General features: G+C 42.2%; 1 pseudogene; it reads right to left on the reverse strand.

The window, feature by feature from the left end:
• The window catches only part of LOC138170831 (COP9 signalosome complex subunit 1-like), a 39,221-nt pseudogene extending 24,669 nt beyond the window's left edge, over positions 1-14,552 (reverse strand).
• Positions 14,553-22,007: the final 7,455 nt, after the last annotated feature.

Here is a 22,007-nt window from a genome sequence, read left to right on the forward strand (position 1 = left end):
TCTCCTCTCCTCTCCTCTCCTCTCCTCTCCTCTCCTCTCCTTTTCTTTTCTTTGAAGTTTCTCACTGACTAAGCCCCCTATGTGAGTATGAGTTCAGAGTCAGAGGGGGAGAGTCTAGCAGAAAGGGGTAAAACTTAACTGCCTTATACAAATAGGATGCAGGGCCAGTTTGCAGGCACCAGGCCAGTCAGGTTAGTTTCTTGTGAGTCTGAATCCAAGGCCCTGAATCCCGTTGAGGAGAGCTCCATGTGGTCTGGAACGCCCTGGAGAGATTGATTCTCTTCCAAGACTGGAAGCCAATTTCCATATTGCCTTTGGCTCAAGGTGGGCTGTTTGGAGTGCTAAGACAGGACTTTGTTGAGAATGAAGTCAATAGAAGTCTTGGGTAAACTCTGAAACGGTCTTTGTGGAATCTGCATGACTTTGTGTTTGTGAACACATGGTTTTCACCTGTATATCCAGTGTGTGTGGGAATGTACAAGGTGGGGTCACATCAATGGCTTTGAGACCTTCCTGGGTGCTAATAGGGAAGAAAGTGAAAGGGAAATAAGACGGTCCTGCCTGCCCTGTCAGGTGACTGCTTTCAACTGGGGTCATAGGTAATGTGTCTAAACCTCCCCCCTAAATATGCCAAGAACAGAAATAAATTTTTCATGTGGGGGAAGTGGAGAGAAGAAAGTGCCAGATGTAACCAGGTTTGGTGCATGTGCAGAGTACTCTGCCATTGGCTCATGTGGAGAGTTTAGGGAGCTATTTCCAGGCAAGTTGTGGTGTGCAATGGGAGAGAGAGCCTAGGATAGAAGGTGGGACATGTGGAGACATTTCTGTAACTGCTTCCAGTCAACTAACCACAGAACTGGGAGAAGCATGTTTTTTCAATTAGGTTCTTAGCAGGAAATGTAGGTCCCATTAAGAGGGTCTTGGTAGATCTTAGGCTTCTTCTTCATATCTTTCAATGCCCTGTCCTGGGTTTGACTCCACTGAGGGCATTGGATGAGAGGCAATGTGTGAGGGGAGAGACCTTGAGTCTCCCCCTTAGAAGGCCCTATGGCCCTGTGAGTACAGCCTCAGGTCCATGACTTCCCTCATTGTTTGCTTGTTTGTTTGTATTTTTGTTGAAGGGAGAGTGGAATTTTGACAGTCAGCTCATCATTAATTCCTAGAGCAGTAAGAAGCAAGCTTTGGGAGCAACCATTGATAGCTGTTCTTACGGTAACTCAGAGAAGGACTGGTGGGGTTGTCATTATCCATGTGGATATTCTTGGTGGGACCAGGGTTACACAGGAACTGAACTGAGCTGCAGCCCCCTCTCCAAGGAGGAAGGTGGCCCAAGCACAAGTCTTTTCTTAAAGGTTAATTTTTTTGGAGGCAGCGGTGTTTATACTTCTGCAGTTGGTGCATCTTTGAAGTAAATATCCCTGTCTAAGACATCATTTATGTTAATTGGTTAAACAAAACTGTGGCTGCAGTCACCAGCACCTAATATGTGTGAGGGGACACGCGCTGTGGGGTTCAGACGCAGCACCTAATGTGTATGAGGCGACACACACGCTGTGGGGTTCAGATGCTCTACTTGCAGACCCGTCTTTCCCTGGACATGTGAGCAAAGGATGAAAAGCAAGAGCAGAGCAGCGGGAGGGATGGAGCCCCCAAGGCGAAGCTGAAGGTGTCCCAAATTCAAGTGAAAAAGGCAACTGGAAAGACAAAGCAAAACCAAAATGTCCTTCTCCCAAAATTGAAGAATGTTTCATTGTGCTCTAAAGAATCTTCCAAGCTCTTTCTTTACATGCTGAGGACTCTCCCACAAGCCTCAGCCTCTCCACATGGGGAGACAGGCCACTGTGCCATGGACAAAGGGACCAAATGCAGTCCCATGACACAGACAACTTGCATGCCCGGGAGAGGCCTTGTGGGCTTTTCAGTTGCACAATTCTTTCATTCTATGACCATTCTGAGCTCAATTCCTCAGAGACAAAATGGGAATAGTAATACATAGTAATACATTGAGTGCCTACTTCATGTGGAGAAAAATGGATTATCTCCAGAAACATGATCTATTATTATTATTGCAAGTTAATTGAAAAGAGATGAGATGCCTGGCTTCTTCTATGTAATGTCTAATTTTCAAGAGAATATACATTGTTCCCTAGTACCAACATTCAAATTTTATTCATAAAAATCCATCTACCAGACTCTGAATTCCCTCCTTCCTTCCCTCCCTCCCTCCTTCCCTTCCTTCCTTCCTTTCTACCTTCCTTCCTTCCTTCCTTCCTCCCTTCCTTCCTTCCTTCCTTCCTTCCTTCCTTCCTTCCTTCCTTCCTTCCTTCCTTCCTTCCTCCTTTCCTTCTTTCCTTTCTTGTTTTCTTCCTTCCCTCTTCCCTGCACCTTCCTTCCCTTCTTTCTTTCCTTCCTACTAATAATTGGTGATCACAGAAAGCTTTATACATTTCCTAATGGGCAATCACTTCTGCTCTCTTCTCCTTGTCCATCTATACTCTCAATTTAAGATGTATGGACTTATTCAATGGAATGACATTCTAATATAAGACATTATTTAGGTTATGAGCATTCTTCAGCCCGCTGGGTTTCCCCATGTAGATAGTTAGACCCATTTACACTCAATACTCTGGTGGAACAGCTAGGTTATTAAACTTGGAGTGAGGAAGACCTGCCTTCACACCAGATATTAGACACTGAGGAGACTCTGGGTAAGTCACAGTCTCTCTGGGTCTCAGTTTCCTTATCTGTAAAATGTATAAGTTGGTCACAATGTTCTCCAAGATCTGAGCTAGAATTATTGAGGACACATGTTAATGTTATAATCAGTGCAATGGGGGTGGCTAGGTGGCACAGTGAATAGAGCACTGGCCCTGGAGTCAGGAGGACCTGAGTTCAAATCTAGCCATGGACACTTAACACAAAATCTAGCTGTGTGACCTTGGGCAAGTCACTTAATGCCAATTTCCCTCCAAAAAGCAAAAAAATAATAATCATCAGTGCAATGTCATCCCAAAGCATCCATGTGGAGGACCTCATTATCTATAGAGAACCCCTCTTCCACTTGGAAATGGCATAGGATGTTCTGCATGCCCATGTGGAACTCTTTTTTTTCTGAACACGTATCTCTAGGTTTGATGTGTCCCTTAAAGATGATATTCAGAGTTGTATTGAACGTGGTTATCACCATAGCTACATCTGAGCTGTAATCTGACCTTGGCTCCTCTACCCTTCCTCCTGCCCATGTCTCTTAATTCAGCATTCTGGAGCTCAGCAGATCAAGTGAATTTCCCTTCCCCCTGACAGGAAAACTTGTTAAAGACACTTCCCATGGTTTCCCTCAGCTTGTCTTCTCCAGGCTAAATGTCTTATTCTCTCCCTTTCTTCTCCTGGGCCTGGTCTTTGATCCCCTCCCTGACTTGGTCCCCCTTCCCAGGACTCTCCAGTTTTCTTTCAGTGCTCTTCCTAAAGTCCAATATCCCTAATAAATACCATAGGCTAGATAGCATCTGACTGGAGCAGAAGGCAAAGGTTTGTAGCGTCCCTCTCTCTGGACTCTGCCCTTTTAGGGAAGGAGCTGGGTCCCTACATCTCATTAGCAGACAACTTCTCTTTGGGCTGAGTTGGACCCAGGCTTGACTCCATGCAGATCACTTGTCCAGCCTCAGAGGGGTAGCAGGAACCTGGGTCCTCTGCTCAGAGAATTCCACTTTTTCTCTTGAGACGATGGACACAAATCTCAGGGGCAAAGTGCCAGATCTGACCGCTGACAATTCACTGAGATCTGATTTTATTCAGCAGTACAGGAGAGTATATAACTAAATCTGTTTGTTTTTAACCTTGAATTTTCACTGATGTTTGAAATAAAGTATGTCTGACTGATGGAGCAGGTTTCAGGAATGGCTGGATTCTCCCATCATCCTCAGAAGGGCCATAATCAGCTCCAGAATGCTGGGATGCCTCCCAGACCCCAAAATGGCTATGCCAGCAAGCTCCATTTTATTGGAGTGCTTCCCCTTCTTTGCCTTGGCTGCTTCAAAATTGAACTTAAAAATATGCCCTACTTTCAATAGGAAGATGGTCCTCCTGACTCCCCATTCTTATGGCCTGTGCTTGGGGTTATGTTTTCAGAAGTGGGGTTAGGTTCCCACTGAACCATGCACACTGTCTCCCTAGGGCTCAAATAGAAATATCTCAGGGTTAGATAGCTCAGGCTTAGGGACTGCAGCTTGAGTGGCTCATCCATATGGAAAGAAAACAAATTTCTTCCTGCTCTGGTGAAGCTGATAGAATGTTGGACTTGGAATCCAGAGGACCCACGATCATCTCCTGCTCTGCCCACTTACTAGCCGTGTGACTCAGGGCAAGTCCCCTGTTCTATCTGAGTCTTAATTTCTTCAGCTATAAAATAAGAAGGACAAAAAGAGTACCTGTTCCCAGGGTTGCTTTTATTTTTTATTGTATTTTATTATTTATTATTTATATTATTTTTATTTATTATTTTATTATTTATTATTATTTCTTTTTTCTTTTATTTTTTGAGGATAAAATGAAACAATAAAGTGCATTACAAATATTATACCACTATGTTAAAGATAATCATGTTATCATTTCTTGACCACATATAATTCCTCCTTTAAAAAAATTCCACTACTTGTATGACCCTGGGCAAGTCACTTAACTCTGCTTTCCTTACCAATAAATGAATGAAAGAATGAATGAATGAAGAGTCAATTTAGAAAAATTCAAATTGTAAAGTTTACCATCAACCTCACATTGAGACACTTTACTGGGCACTTGTGTATCTGGTGCAATTTGCAAAGATCTCCAGCTTATTCCCTGATGCCAGAAACTATACCATTACCTCTAACTCAGTTCAACTCAATTCAATTCAGCAAGCAATTATGGAGCCTTATTTAGCATGCAATGTCTTGGGCAAAGTACTGAGCAAGATTGCAGGTGAGATACAGTTACTGTCTGCTTGGAGCTCAGTCTCAGAGGGCAGAAGAGACTTGTGTGTACTACTTTCATCAAACACGAAGCACTGGAAGGAAGCAGTGGGTGGGGGTTGCAGGAAGCCTAGGTGTAAAGGCCTGTCCAGAGAGCCTTGTAACCCTGGGCTGTGCCATGTGACCTTTGGAAAGCTTTGACTTCTTCCATGAACACAAATGGCAATGGAGGACATGGAGTGGCGCAGTAAGTGGAACAGCCTGGGAGAATTGGGCTCATCTCCCATCTGTGACTCATGCTACCCTTTTCATCAAACAAACAAACACCAAGAAATCGGACCCCAAGTTACAATATCTGAGCTTCTGCTCGGTTGGAGCAGCTTCCTAGAAGCCCCAGCACTCTTCAATGTCATCAGGGTTTTTAGGATTTCTCTCATGCTTGCTCATAAGCCGTGCTAAGGATGAGAAGTCCAAGCGAGTCTCCCAAGGAAGAGCAGAGAGGACAGTTTCTCTTGCCAAGCTCTCTAAGACTCAAAGCATCTCTTCTTTGAACTCTCTCACCCCCTCTCCGCACAAGGTGCCCTGCCCACAATATCTGTTACTTAGCCTTTGTTACCACCATGCATGATCCAAACAACATGGTCATGCCTTCATCCTAGTTACCAGCACATGCAGCCTGATCAAATATTCATGCAGGGTAACATCGATGGGTGAGCAGGCAGATTACAGTGGCCCTTCCATGGAAGAACCAAGAATATTGCCAAATACATAGAGACCATACAGTTATGCTATAAATAAGAAACAAGTGCGAAATGGGAATTCAAGACCAAAATTTATCCTTTGCACTTTTTAAGACACAATGCATGAACTGTCTCATCCAGCATATCAAATAAGGATCCTTCTCCCTAAGTCTCATTTTCCATTAACACCAACAATTAAACAGAATGTTCTATCTGGAAGGAGCCTCAAAAGATCAACTTGGATAAACTTCTCCTTTCATAGATGAGGAAACTGGGATCCAGAGAACCGAAATGACTAAGGCTTCAAAGTGTTGGCTGGAGCTTGGACCATAGCCCTGCTCTTTCTGCTTCTATGACCTTCCCCCTACTCACCTTTCTAGCTCACATTTCACTCTCTTATTGGACAACTGGTGAAGGTGAAGCCCAGCAGATTAGCTGACCTTGTGTGATAGTAATGGAATATAAATATTCCCCTGTATTGGCTTGGTTTTCAAATTGATTGTTTTAAAACCCAGAGCTTGTTAATCCCACCTGTGGGATGGACTTGTTGATGTGAAAAGAAAGTCCTGAACTGGGAGGAGCTGGTGACATAGATTTGGAGAGACACAAGAGAGAGGCAGAAGAACTTTTTGGAAGCAGCACCCTCGTGGAGGCAGAGAGAGACTGAGAGAATTGCTGAGTGCCACTTTGAATTGCCCTAGACTTTTGAGACCTGCCCCCGGAGCTGCCAAGGACTGAGGAGACATGGCTGTTTTGCTGGTACTTTGTCTGTCTGTTTTGATGTTGTTTTGCCAGATTTGTCCACTGGTGAAGGACAGTCCTTTTGTTGAAGAAGTCCTGGAACCTGGCTGTTGGCTAAGAGCTCCTGAGACTGTCCTGCAGACAGAGAGTGAATACTGTCCACTGGTGAAGGGCAGTGCTGTTGTTGCAGGGGTCTGGGAACCTTTCTGTTGGTTCAGAAGCCCTGAAGAAGGATTTTCTTGTTGTATGTTTACAGAAATCCTGGGAGAGGGCTTTGCTAATGTGTTCAGGGGTTCTAGGACTGTTCTACAGACAGAGGATGAATTAATGAAGGGACTGGCAATGTATCTTGTGGCCTTGCTAAGCCTTGTCTCCCCAGGAACTAAGATTGCTGAGAACTTTCCTCCTGTCAAGATGAAGAAAAGACCTCCATTTGGGTATTAAGTGCTGTGCTTAAACTTGATGTAAGTCTGGGGTAGATTCAATTGTGATCCAGGGGTGGGGAACTTTTGACCTTTTTGTGTCCTATGGTTGAACAAATGAATGTACTTTACTTATGTTTGGAAACTAATCTCCATTTGAGAAGAGGGGCTTTGTGGTGGACTAAATGAAGGTACAGCCTAGTGGTGGAGTAGTATTTAGACCAGGGACTTTGTAATTGATTGAATGATTGGAAGGTCCTGGGGTAGGGTAGTACTTGGAGATTATTTAATCACACTTAGTAAATGCTGTATTTTGAATGATGTCATGTTTTGACCTTCTCTGTTCTTGGTTTGTCACTGAGTAAAATGGAGAGCACCTATGCTGGTATTCTGAACCTTGGGAAGTTGCCTTTCCTTAGCATTCCATTACACCTTGTCAGGGTCATCCAACTGGTTGGCTTCCAGACTCCAAATCCACTCTTTATATACTCCAAGATAAGGGATGTGTGTGGAATGGGGAGAGTGTTGTTGACTGGGATCAGCACTGGCTATAGGAAAAAGCAAAATCAATTCCATGTATTCATTTCAACTGAACTTTAAAATCACTTCATGAGAAGCTGCTCTAGGCTGGAGAGAGTGAGGAAAAGAGGAGCAAGAATTGTGTCTTCTATGACAAAGGCACTCAGTGTGTGGCCAAATGAAACAGCTAGAACATGAAGGGATTTCACCCAGCCATCCAGCATTACTCAACCAGCCATTCACCCAGTCATTCCTGTCCTTCCAAGAAGCAGTCAACCTAGCATCAGCAAAGGAATGGTAGACTTCAGTTATGCCTGGCTAAGTGACTACCCAAGACCCTGGTCATGATGGCTACTCTCAGTGTTCTGGTTCACGCTCAAACTCCCCACACTGCCTTATCACTGCTCTCTCTCAGCAAAATACTTCTCTGTAAAAAAGAGTCATCTGTCATAAATTCCCTTTTTGTCCTCTACCCCAAACCTCAGAACAGCTTTGCATGATTCCCCATCCGCTGGCCTATGAATGACCCTTCTCCTCCCCAGAGCCATCCCCTCTATGTAGCCTTGATCCCAATCCCTCCTGTCTCTTACAGTAATCACCTGATTACTCTCTCTTTTTAAAATCTTTCATGCCTTTTGTTTTATTAGCATCTTCCTTGCTGCCTACAAATATGGACAAATTAAAAACAAAACCAAAACTCTTCGAGTGACCTTGTTACCACATTAAACCCTGTACTTCTCCCTTTCACATCCAAACCCCTAGATAGTATTGTCGATGTTCTTTGCACTACTCCCTCTCTTTCCAATCATTTCTCTCTCTTTCCATCTGGCTTCTGACTCAATAATTCTAATAACATTCTTTTTTGCAAGGTCACCCATTATTTCTTAACTGTTAAACCCAAGGGCTTTTTCTAAGGTCTCACCCTTCTTGATCCCTCGGGAGCATTTGCCCCTCTTCACCTCTCCGGCTCCCTGAGTAGTCTCCTCTCATGGTGTTTGTGACCCTCCTCTTCTGTTTTTTCCACCATTAATATCATCCCTTATTAAGTTGGTTTTTTTTTCTTTGAGGGGGTGTTTAGATTTCCTCCTCTCTTTGTAGGTGTTCCCTCTTAGGTTTTTCCTTTTCTTTTTCCTCCGAGTATAATCTTCCTTGGTGACATCATTACCTCGCCTAACTCTTGTTGAAGACTCCACCTTCCCTGCCCCATCTATAAACTCTGCCCTAACCTAGCTTCTCACCACCATCCCAACTACCTGCCTGTTATCTCTAACTAAATTGTGTATGTGCATCTTAAACAGAACATCTCCAAAATGAAGCCTGATATGGTTTCCCAACACTATTCCTCCGGTCTGCTTTAAATCAAATTGTTAGGAAGTTAATAAACAACTTTTAATATGCAATGTGATTAAAGTATGGTTTCACACTAAAGACTTATGTGTCAAAAATCTTGTGAATTTAATGCCACACCAGCAAAAAGAGCCATTGCACAAAAGAAGCATGTATTGCATGGTAAGACAGTTTTTTTTCCCCAAAAAGTATAAAATGTCGGTGTTGGTATATGTCAATAAATTTTATTGTTTTATAGAACATCAGTATCTGAAGAAAAAAAATTAAAGGTATTTTATGTAAAACTGTGCAATATGGTTATTACCAGTCATCTCTTCCGCCACCATGACTAACTTCCTTTTGCATTCATCCCTTCTCTAAACATTGTTGTTTCTATGGGGGCACCCACTTTCTTAATCCTGGAGAGATACTTGCCTCTCAGTCATGCCACAGATCCCACCCCTTGGTGATGCTTGTCAATTCTACTTTTCTTGCCTTCATCATCTTTTTCGTCCTTGTATAACCATCACCTTAATTCTCCCTCTCTAAGCCTCAATTTCCATTTATTTAAATGGGTATCATATTATTTATATCACCTACTCCAACCTGTCATAATGAAAATGCTTTATCAAGTTTACAGGATGTTAGACATGGGGGTTATTAATATCCGGCATTAGAAAAAGACTGAGTGCCCTCCTTCATCTATACCATGGCAATCACTCTCCTGGCTCCTGATGCCACTTCAGAAGGTCAGGACAAAAGTGATGCCAGCTGAACCTAGCTGGCTCCCCTCACATCTCTCAGGCTCAGAAGCCACCTCCTTCCCTAGATTTCCAGTGACTCTTACCCTGAGGAAACCGCTTACCGAAGGTCTTTCTAGATGGTATGCTTGTTCCACATGAACATTGTGCTTTCATATGTAAAAGGATCTGAGACTTCATTGGCACGGACCATTTCACCCATGGTGCCTGTCGCAAACCGTCCCTCCCTGTCCATCTGTGTAATTCTTCTCCATGTCCTTCTACAGAGGATTCATTGCAACCCCTCCCCCCCCCCATGCTGAAGGCCTCATTTGTGATCCTTCTACTTTTCTGGTTGCCAAAATAACACCCAATCTTTCTGCCCGCTAGAGTAGCATCACAGTGCTCCTGGACCTGCCCACCTCCTTTTCCAGTCATCTGCATTCTGGGTGACATCGTTCACATGAATTGTCACAAACATGCCATATCCAACTCATATGATTGTTCTCTCCAATCACACCTTGTATATATTTTTTGTTGCTTTTTGGAGAGCAATTGGGGTTAAGTGACTTGCCCAAGGTCACACAGCTATTTTTGTGTTAGATGTCTGAGGCCAGATTTGAACTCATGTCCTCCTGACTCCAGAACCGGTGCTGTATTCACTGTGCCACCTAGCCACCCCACACCTTGAATATTTCTAAGCATATGGGGCCCCATTCTTCTCCAGAGGGGATAGCTGACATAACTTCATACAATTCCTACCCAGAAAAAGGTTATGGTTAATGTTTCATACCATCAGCGAGTCAGAAGAGCAAATTCAGGTGCCCAGGTCAGACTATATGTATAAGAAGAAAGATGGAGAATTAAAGCCCACTTGTTGAGGAGACAAGGTAAAATCATTTGTTTATTGACTATATCTCTGAAATCAAATGTGAGTCAAATGGAAAGCAGAATTTGTATTTATTTTTCTTTTCATCATGAGCTTGAGAAACATTGAAAAACACAAACATTTCTGTAGACAAAGACCAGAACTGTGAATCTCTACTATCACATTCAGCTCATTATTGTTGTTTTAAATTAGGGGGTTTTAACCTTTTTGTGTCATGGCCCCCTTTCGCACTCTAAGAGAAAGTCTATGGAGCTCTTTCAAGAATAATGTTTTTAAATACATAAGAATGGAAAGCAAACCAATTGTATTGAAAAAAATACTTATCAAAATATAACAAAAACAGTTCCTATACCCTAGGTAAAAAAAAAAAAACAACTTAAAAACTGACTTTTGCAATGGAAATGGCATGTGGTGGGAATAAGTCTTGAGTTTCAAGTCAAGACTTAAATTTGAGAGCTAGGATCACCATTAACACTAAGATGACCTGTCATGTAAAAAAACAAAACAAAACAAAACAAAAAAACAACTTTAAATCACTATTGATTAGAGAAATGCAAATCAATACAACTCTGAGGTACCACCTGACACCTATCAAATTGGCTAACAAAACAAAATAGCAAAATGATAAATGTTGAAGAAGATGTCGGAAAATTGGAACAGTAATACATTGTTGGTGGAGTTGTGAACTGATCTATTCATTCTGGAGATCAATTTGGAACTATGCCCAAAGGGCTATTAAAATGTGCATAGCCTTTGACCCAGCAATACCACTTTGAACACTGTATCCCAAAGAGATCACAAAAATGGGAAAAGGACCCACACATAGAAAATATTTATAGGAAGAACTAGAAATTGATGAAATGCCCATCAATCAGAGAATGGCTGAACAAGTTGTGGAATATGAATGTAATGGAATACTATTTTGCTATAAGAAATGGAAAACACGTGGACTTCAGAAAAACCTAGAAAGACTTATATGAACTGATAGTGAGGGGAGTAGAACCAGGAGCACATTGTACAAAGTAACAGCCACAGTGTGTAAGAACTGACTTTGATAGACTTATCCCTTCTCAGCAATGCAAGGACCTAAAACAATTCCAAAGAACTCATGAAGGAAAATACTATCCACATCCTGAGAAAGAGCTATGGAGTCTGAATGCAAAATGAAGTTGACTACTTCTTTTTTGTTTTTTTTTCTTTTGTTTTCTCTTTATCATGGTCTCTCCCATTCATTCTGATTCTTCAATACAACATGATTAATGTGAAAATATCTTTAATATATTGGAATGTATATGTAGAGCTTATAGCAGATTGCTTGCCAATGAGAAAATTTAAAACTTGTGGAAGTGAATGTTTGAAACTAAAAATAAATAAACTCAAAAAAAAACCACTCAGATGATGTTGGGAAAGACAGTCTTCTTTGGACCTCAGTTTACTTTTTGGTGCATTGCAGAATCTGGATTTGGCAATCTTCTAGGTCCCTTCCAGAGGCAGAGTTCTGCAATTTTGAATAATAATTATAAATGAGATTAATGAAAAATGAAGGAATGAAAAAGCAGAAGGAGTTGTCTTTCAAACAGGATCTAAGAATTGTGAACTCAATGTCCATCATAAGTGTGGAAAGGCAATCAGGAAAAGCTAATTCCCATGGACATCGGATTAGTCAGAGTATTTAGAATAAAGGAAGTGAGAGGTGCACCATGATCTGTGTCAGGTAGACAACACTGATAATATTGTCTTCAGTAATAGGTGCCATATATGGGAATGGGGAAGATAAAAACTTGTGTGTCCAAGAAAATGCTAACACGATGATGAGAAGACTGGAGACTACAGCATGCAAGAAACTATTCAAGGACCTTCAGATTTTTAACCTGGAGAAGCTATTTAGGGCACAATGACTTTCTTGGAGCATTTGATGAGCTATCTTGGGGAAGGGGGTTATTGGCTCAACTCAGGTAAAGCTCTTGCAGAAATAGAAGTTGTTAAGAGACAGTTATAAGTTTTAGATAAAGAAGCACTTTTTACAATGGGAACTGTCCAAAAACAGAACAGGCTGCCTCAGGACATGGTAGAATTGCCTTTCCTGGAAGTCTTCAAGTGGTGTTTGAAGGCCCATTTATTAGGTATGCTGTAGAAGGAGTTTCTATTCAGGTACAAGACATACCCAATGTTTTTATTAATTTTTCACTGATTTCTCTCAGTTCAGATGTTCTCAGGAAAGAATTAGAATCTGATCACTATGGTCAACTCATGACTCAGACTACTTAACTGTGGAGAATCCAGTCTGTGTCATTAAGAGATTTTCACATGGGGTATTATGAAAAGTGCCAGGTGGAGACCATGACTTCCTTGGAACAGTAGCAGTTATTCTGTGAAACTCCCAGAATCCCCAGCATGGTCCCCACAGCCTTTCAATCGAAGTAGAAATTGATTCATCAATAAAGGAGCAATTATTATGTACCTACTATGTGATATACACAAGTATGCAAAGGAAATAAAAATACAAAGAATGAAATAATTCTTACTCTCAAGGAGCATACATTCCACTGAGAGAGACAAGCAAAGAAACAAGGATGTTCTATTTCCACGATAAAATTCAAGAGAATAAATACAAATAAATTCTAAGTAGTTAAGTACAATGGAGTTGGGGGAGGGAAGGCACTCTCATTTTATTTGGCTTTTTAATGGTCTAAATATTCAACAACTCATTTCTAACTCAGGAAAAAAATTGCATGAACAAGAACGTTTTGGGGGATGGGGTGGGGGGGCAGTGTAGAAGGTACTGTCACACGTCATTGTGCTCATTGGGAACAAATACCAGCACAAGCCAGGCCTCTCCCCTTTCTTCCCACTCCAGAGTAGTAGCAGGACAGGTAGCTTGGCCCTACCTTTTCCCCTAGCTAGTGGCACAGCGGGACAGCCAAGGCTGGGGTCACCAGGAATCTGTGTAACTAGGCAGGCACCTAAAACTGTCAGCCCTGGAAGTAGCCAGGGAGTTCAGCAGCCCAGTGTCCCACAGCATGCATGCTGGGGGAACCAGTGGAGCCATGCCTTCTAGTTCCCAGCTGTGCAGACGGAGAAAAAAAAAAAAAACATTGTGTGGGGAGAGCAAACTCCAGTTGACCTCTGACAACCCCTGCCTGTGCCACTATGTCTGTGGGATACAATTCTACTGGCAAGGTGGGTGCTGAGGCAGCAGTCTGGTAGTCCCAGGGCCCAGTGGGAAGAAGGAGGCATCTCTCGTATTGAAAGATTAAGGCTCCCAGGCTCATGGAGAAGGAAGCAGTCTGGGCCTCTAGAACCAGAGAGACCTGGGGAGCATGGAGTTGGGGACGGACACTCAAACACAGTTCTGGGGTCCAGGTGGGGGGGGGAATCACACCCCCATGACATGTTTGTGCTCCTCTGTCACTGGCTGTTGCCTGGTGCTAATTCACCCTGGCTCCCTTCTTGAGGAGGAGACTTGACATGGATCTGATTGTGCAGCACAGCCGCCCACAGAATCATTGCTTTGGCTCGACGCTGGAATTCTTTGCCCATGAGCAGTGACTTCTCAAAGGTGGTGCTGCGCTGGTCCACATCCCGGGCATCCAGAATCTTGCTATGAGAATCAGTTCTAGCATTGATGAGCCCCTGCAGGATGGGCTGTGTTAGTTCATCTTCTAGTGCAGCCACAGTTGTGTTGAAGACAATAGCCATCTTACACATGTCAGCAGAGACATGGGGACTAAAATACGGGATAAGGATACAGTTTCAGATTTGGGTGTAGAGGGTCCTAAAGTGGGGGGGAGGGCAAATACATGTCCAGCAGCAAATTGTCCTTCGTCTCATCCAGCAGCTTTAGGCACGAGGCATAATTGGATTCATAGAATTTGAAGATGATGTCCTAAAACTGTGGTTCCAGCTCCATGAACAATTAGAAGGAGCTGCTAGAGATGACATTGCGCTGTAGTTCTTATTGATCAGAGGTAGCCAGGTCCCAGAGACCACCATATACAGCCACATGACTGGGAGACAGTAGCCCAGAGAAGTCACAGTGATCAAATGAAGCTAAGAGAAAGCACTTGGCTGCCTGCTTCAGCCAGGCCTGCTGCACACGTGAGCTTGGCAAGAATGGCCTGGGTCTGGCTGTCCCTTTCCCCTTGCTCAGCAATCTCAGGAGTAGACTCAGCTTTACTGACATAGCTCAAGATATGGGACCAACTGTGCAAGTAGACACTGACTTTCATTGACATCAATCAGCATGGGTTCCACTGCCCCCTGCAAATTAAACACCTGAACCAGCAGCAGCATCTTCCTCCTACTCCACCACAGTGCCATCCACATCCGGGTCCAAGATGAGCATGTCTTTCAACTTGAAGAAGATCCCAAGCAAATATACATCACTGACAAAATGGAGAGTCGTCCTAGTGCCCTAGAACACAAAATGTTTGTATTCCTCACAGTTTTTATCAGACATGCATGCCTATCTTCTCATTTATAGAGGATTATCAGAGCTGTTTCCAGATAGATATCAGGACACAGGCTTGCATATCCACATGACTCCTATGGGGCATCAGGATCGCCTAAGGAGACAGAGTAAGACAAAGATGACAAAATGGCATGAGAGACACAATGGGTAGGAGTGAAATTGAGGAGATTACTGTTACTAATGCTGGAGAGGTCATCTCAACAGAGAACCACATCTCCTGGGGGGACAATGTAGCACAGAGCCAGAGGAAGGGGGAGCAGACCCAGTGACTTAGCCCCTTTTGATATGAGAGAGTTTGGTGCAACAGGGATCCACAGAGCAAGGAACCACTTGACCTATCTCCTCACTAGTGCAGCAAATCATGCAGTACCAAGAAAACATGGGTCCTACCAGGATAGGGAAGAGTTCTGGCCACTCTACAGAAAGGGCTGCTGGGTTTTCCTGCTAGGCAAGATTCTTAAGCAAGAGATTAGTGATTTTGTGAAGTTCACTGCATGCTGTCCTCTATTTAATGCTTTGTTATCCTGTGTGCTTGCAGGTGTGCTGAGGGCTCCACATGGGATGGAAACATGAGTCAGATATTTTCTGTTTCCTGGGTGGCAGCATAAGGATTGTGTGTGAGATGCTTAACTAAATTATACCCTGGTCTTTGGGTATCAAAATGGAGTGAGGAGGCAGGGAGAGAGAATGACCTGACATGAAGATTGCCCTTGTTGAGTTTTTTTGCCCATATGTCCTGGATGCTTTATGAATTCAGCTCAGAAATGTTTAATGTTGTTTGAACATTTGCCTTGAGATTGCAACTTAAGTGTGTGTTATAAGCACCTTGAAGAACATGGAGGGATAGTGTAGACTTGCACTGAGAAGGAAGCTCAAGGTCATCTGAAATGTGTGAGCATGCATGTGTGCACACACACACACACATACACAGACATACACCCCATTTTGCTGGGGATGTGGCCCTGAAAGCAAAAGAAAAGAGATGATGGGCATGTGTTGTGCATACACTGTTAACCCCACAAGGCAGAGGAGAGGATTGCTTCTTGGAGAACTGGTTTAGACATATTTCAAGTAACGAGAAGTAAGGCACCCATTTAATGGCTCTGCTCATAACCTGCTCTGTCATACAAAACCTAACCAAAATGAACCTCATTTTTCTCATCTGTAAAATGAAATCATTATGACACCAGTAACTCTTGGTCTCTTACCCTGGAAATAGTTCTCCAATCAGATGCTCTGTAAAAATCTCATTCGTTCTAATGTTGACATCTGGCATTGAGATTAGTCACATATGGACTGGGTCCAAATTCAAATCTATGCGTGTGGGAGGGTATAGGACTGTGGAGTGCAAGGGTTTGGGTTCGAGCCTTGTCTCTGCCACTCCCTAGCTGTATGCCCCAAGTTATTTCATTATTCTCATCCATAGTTTGCTGAAGTGTGAAATAAGGCTAAGCATACTCAGACTTTCTCCCTCACAGAATTGTTATAGAGAAACACTTAAAAACTCTCAACAATTTATCGGTATGGAAGCTCTTATTATGGCACAGAACGTAAATGATGCAGCCTGAGGGATGTTTAACCTACATAGACTCATCAACGTTTAGAGTTCAACCCTTTCCACAAACATAGGAAATATTTATTCATTGCATGGGCTGGCAGTAGGCAATGTGGGAGGTACAAAGGCAAGGGGAGCGGCTTGGATTTGATGACCACTATGGTTCTTTCCAGTTATAATTTTAACACTAAGTCAATAAAAATTCACATAAAATCACTGGGGAGGAGAAAATACCAACACCTTGGAGAATAAGGATCATTGATTTAGAGTAGGAAAGAACCAGACAGGTCATCTGTCTCAATGAATTCCCAGGCATTTTACAGGTAAGGAGGCTGAGGCCCAGAGAACCTAATTGATTCATCCAAGGACACATTAGTGTTTGCAGGTTCAAAATTGAATCCAAGGCCTTTGACTCCAAATCTTCCACACTTTCCACAATGTTATGATGCCTTGACAAATCAGAATGATGGGAGTCGCGAATTTTGGGAGTTTTTAAAGCAATGAGTTTTTTAAAGAACACTAGTGCTTTACAGATAAGGTAACTAAGGCCCAGTCCAGGTCACACATCTGCAAAAGTAAGACAAGAATTAAGCACAGAAGTAAAACAGGAATCCCTATCTTCTAACTCCCTCCCCACAGTAATCCTGACCATCTGCAAAAAGGAAGAAGTGGCAAATGCACCAAGAAAAAAAGCAAGGAAACTGGAAGAAACAAAATTGGCTTTTGGAGCAGAAGTCTCTGAGGAGAGTCTTTTAATCAAGGCCAATATTCGATTCCAGTCAATTGAGTGAGTATTTATGTGATGAGCCCCAGGCTAGCCCATTGTTGTGCCAGTAACTATTAGGTCTAAATAAAGGACAGGAGAGGGTAAAGGAGAGCAGGCTCACTGAACAAAGAAGGCTTTGAAAACAGCTAAGGAAGCAGCCTGGTGACCTAGGACATGAAGGCAGCTGTGCTAAGACAGGGTCAATGAAACTGGAGAACAAGTCTCTGGGAGGGCAAGCTGGTGGAAACAGTGAGACTGGTGATTTTTAAACTGATACTAATTAGAAGTTTCTAAAAGGCAGCTTTGTGTAACCTATAGAGCTCTAGTCTAGGCCTTCAGTGACCCAAGTTCCTCAGTCAATGGACTGTCAGACCTCCTCTAAGTTCCCTCTCCTTTGGGGTCTCTTTCTCCTCATCTGTAAAAACACTCATGGCTGGGGGAGGGGAGGGGGAGGACTGCTAGCCCTGGCATTGCGATGGTGTTTAAATGAGATAATAAGAATATTTTATGATAGCTAAAGTATAAAACACTTTCAAATTTATAAAACCCTTTATAGGCTAGGCTAATGAATTGAATCCATTAAAATGATGCTTTGTAGGAATAAAATCTTGGATTTGCTTTGAAATATCAATTTTATGGGCACAAAATGGGGTGAGACAGCAGTGAATGTGATAAAATGTGGGGCGGGGTTGGGGGGGTGTGGGGGAAAGTCATAGTAGGCCTTAAAATAATACAGATGGGAGCAGAAGGGAATTGACATCAGAACATAAGCAAGAAGGTCAGTCCTGTTACCGTGGTACTAAAGGATGTAGCAGAAGTCTCCTGCAACATGAAGTCTCATATGCAGAAGAGTCATATGTAATATGCACACATTCATATATAATGCTCTTTTTTGTTCTTTGGATATTGGAAGGTACATTTTGTTTAAGTTCATAATTAAAGAGAAAAACTATGTTAAAAATGAAGATGGGAGAGTTCATGGCTGAAAGCTCAACTTGAATAACGGTGTGATATAACCACCCATTTCAAAAATTACAAATTGTATTATCAACCACATTAAATGTCTGCACAAACCAAAGCATTTGTTTGGCAATTATTTACATCTCCTCCATTATTTTCAAAGCTCCCACTACCTTAATGCTTCTTCACTCCCTCTCTCTAAGCTCCTTCTGAATTCGGAGCCGATCACTTCGGATTCACGGTTCCTCATAGAACCATTGTTATTCTGTGTTCCACTCTAACACTTCTGCTCCTCCTCTCCCTTCACGTTATTCCACAATGGTCTTTGCAGATTTCTTTGTATTCCATGTAATTGTCCACATAAATTGCTTTTTTATAATGCAATTACATCAATGGACCACAATTTATTTAACCATTTACTAAAGCTAATGCAATCTTAGGCTACTTTAAGAGAGTCATAGTGCAAACAAGGGACAAGGTATGGGTAACCCCAGTGGGGGATTGGTGTTCAATGCAAGTCAGGGGGATTGGAGAAAGGGCTCTCACATGGTGTCTTCCACTCTGACTGACTCTTTCTCACACCCCACCCCCACCCCACACTGCCCAACAGAAGATTTACAGCAGGAAGAAGTAATGAGTAGGCATGGATAGGTTGACCTCTCCATCACTGCAGAAGCTGCTCTCAGTTTGGAGACACAAAAGGGAGAAAACAGTTCCACCATTCCCCACCCTGGGCAGAACTGATAAGCAAAATGAAGCTCTGTTCTTGGTGCCACATTTAGGAAAGACATTGATAAGTTCGAGTAGGTGGAGAAGAGGGAGACCAGGATGATGGTGGTGGTGGTGATAAGGAGAAAGTATTGGAGCCATGCCACATGAGTGCCCATTAAGGAAGTGAGGACTATTTAGTCTGCAGCATAAAAGACATCAACATATTGGAATCTAATCTATCACAGAAAAGAGGAACTAGACTAGTCATGGTTGGCCCCACAGGGCAAAACGAGGAGCAATGGGGGTCTTTGCCAAGAGGAAGACGGCAGCAGAGCTAGAGCTTGAAGCAAATTCTTCTGGGTCTCCTTTGCTTTTCCCCACTCAGCATTGTGATAAATGTTTTGCATGATCTAAGTTACTCTAAATCCAAGTTATCTTTTTTTTTTTTAACCTAGAGGTTAAGATGGAATTCAGCAAGTGGCAGCTGCCTCCCTTCCCAAGCCCACTTCCCAGCACGGAAATCTTTTAAAGCCCACCTTGTAGCACGTTTGTATTACATCCCAAGTAAACAGCAGGGGTACTTGTCACAATGTGGGCTCAGCACGTGTAGCTCCTGGTGAGTCTGGCAGATGCCTTCTCTGAAGATGGCCCAAACAATTATCACCGTATTCACAGATATTGCTCTCAAAATGGGTTTGTCAGCCTTGGGAATAGTAAGGCTGCTTTAGTGAGAAGACAGATCCAGTCTGCCCGGCAATTGGATTGGGCTGGAGACTGTGGAGTTACCAAGACTTAATAAAATTAACAACGATTGCAGTACGCACTTTTCATGGAGCCTTTGGGAAGGATGAGGGTAATTTTTTTAGAAGGGAACCAGCATGACATGATGATCACAGAAAAAGTAGGTTTGAGCTGGAAGGAACCTTAAAGACCATCTGGAGCAAATCTGCTTTTCACATGAGAACTCTGAGACCCAACTAGAGACATCTAGCGATTTGGCTAGGACTGCTCAGGTAGCGAGAAGGACAACTGGAATTCAAACCTATGCTCTCTTACGCGAAAGACAATGCCCTTGTCACTGCCCAAATGCATGGCAAAAAAAAATAGGCCGCGCATCAGAGGACACTTGCGTTGAATTCCCTGCTTTGCCACTTCGCATTGGTGTGATATGGGGTGAGTCAATTCCTCTCTAGGCCTCAGTTTTCTAAGTTTTAAAATTATTTAAAATTTATAAAATTAAAATTATCTCTGAATATTAAAATTATTGGAATAAAGGATCATTAAAGTCACCTTTATCTCTACCATATTAGAAATTTAAAATAAAAATTAATATTTTAGAAATTAATTTTAACATAGCAATAAAAACATACTACTGTTAACACAAATAATAGATTTTTATGAAAAAAAATAACTACATTTTCCAAAACAGAAAATAAAATCAATGACATTGTTATGCACATATATGTATGTATACATATATGGGTGTGTGCACGTGTATATACACATATGCATATATGAACACAATATACATGTGTATATATACATTTGTAAATTTCTTCATTATATGGTTTAATAGAAGACAGATAACATCTCATATCTGCTTCCACCTTCAATCTGTTAAGGTATAATGTTTCAGTTGAGGCATATGAAAAAGCTATAGCCTCACAGATATGTAATTAGGAAGGGAGGAACATCTTAAAAGGCAAAAATCATCTTGGGAAAGCCCCTGATGTTGGGAAAGATTGAAGAGAACAGTAAAGGGGCCAGCAGCAGAGGATAAGATGGATAGTGTCATGGAAGCAACGAATATGAACTTAGAGAGACTTCAAGAGATAATAGAGGATAGAAGGGTTGATGTGCTGAGGTCCATGGGGTCACAAAGGGTCAGGCACAACTAGCAACTGAACTATAGCAACAATTATTATGAAAAGCTTTTAATAAATCTCCAAGATATTAGAAAATCTGAATTGAACCCAGTCCTGTTACTTACTGATGTGATACCTTGAACCAGGGATTATTGAGGTTCCACTTGAAAGCCTCCAAAGACAAGAAATGCATGAACTCCTGAGTCACTTCTTTGGGGAAGTTCTAATTATTTATTGATTAAATTTTGATTGCTTTCAACCAATAAAAATCTGCCTTCTTTCCCTCTTCCCTCCTGCCTATAACCAGTCCCATTGAGAAATAAAAAGAAAAGCACTGACCTTCTCATTTGAAACATATCATTAAACAAAACAAATTCTGCTATTGGACTTGTTAAAAAAATAGTATGTCTCAATCTATATTTTGAGTCTTTCACCTCTTCATCAGGAGGTGGGGGCAGGAGGTTTCGTCATGAGTCCTCTGGAATTCTGGTTGATCTTTGAATTGAACACAGTTCTAACACATTTCAAAGTCTTTGCAAGGTGTTGTTATTACACAGTGTCCCAAAAGTTTTAGTGCAGGTTTAATTTTTAATCACTTCAGAAGAACAAATGCTGTGAACTTTAAAGAAGCATCCTTTGCAAGTAGAATTGCTTCAGTTTCTTTAAACTCAAATAGTTTTGTGACTTTTTAATAATAAATTTTAATTTAACCAGACAAGGCATCCTGTCATTGTGCATTGCATGTGGGACGGTTCCTGAATGACACTTTCTCAGACTGGTGGATCAGCAGAGGAGGTCCTTCATCTTGATCACCTCAATTATCTGGTCTATCACCTGTCAATCTTTTCAGTCCCTGAACGGCAGCTCGTGAAAGTTTTTGCAAAGTTTGAAAATCAGCTGGGGCTATATGTAGGACAAGATGGTGGTTTATATTAAATTTAAGTAAGGAATATATCAAATACTCAGGAATCGGACCTAGATCTTATCTCTCTACAAAGTCTACTCATTTAAGCCTATGAGGTGGATCAGAGCAAGTCAAATCCTTCCATGGGAGAACCCATCCTTCAAATCCTCAGAGGCAATTAGCTCATTCCCTCGGACCTTCTTCTTCCAGTTCTTTCACCTCCTGCTCATGGAGCATAAAATCAAGGCATCTCAACATTTCAGTCACTTTCCTCTAGATGTTCTCCAGCTCATTCATATCTTTCCTAAATGGTGCCTCCAGGAACATAGAACAATGCTCTAGACAAGCTTGACCAGGACAGAGGAAATCGAGACTAAAACCAACCCGGTTGTGTAAGCCACATCACTTTTAAATTAGCCAGAGTGGGCAGAAATTCTTTGGATGGTCATAAT

Source organism: Petaurus breviceps, unplaced genomic scaffold, assembly GCF_028583685.1.
Source record: "Petaurus breviceps papuanus isolate PSGF00001 unplaced genomic scaffold, PetGlider_PUasm1.0 391, whole genome shotgun sequence".
In the NCBI taxonomy this organism is placed as follows: Eukaryota; Metazoa; Chordata; class Mammalia; order Diprotodontia; family Petauridae; genus Petaurus; species Petaurus breviceps.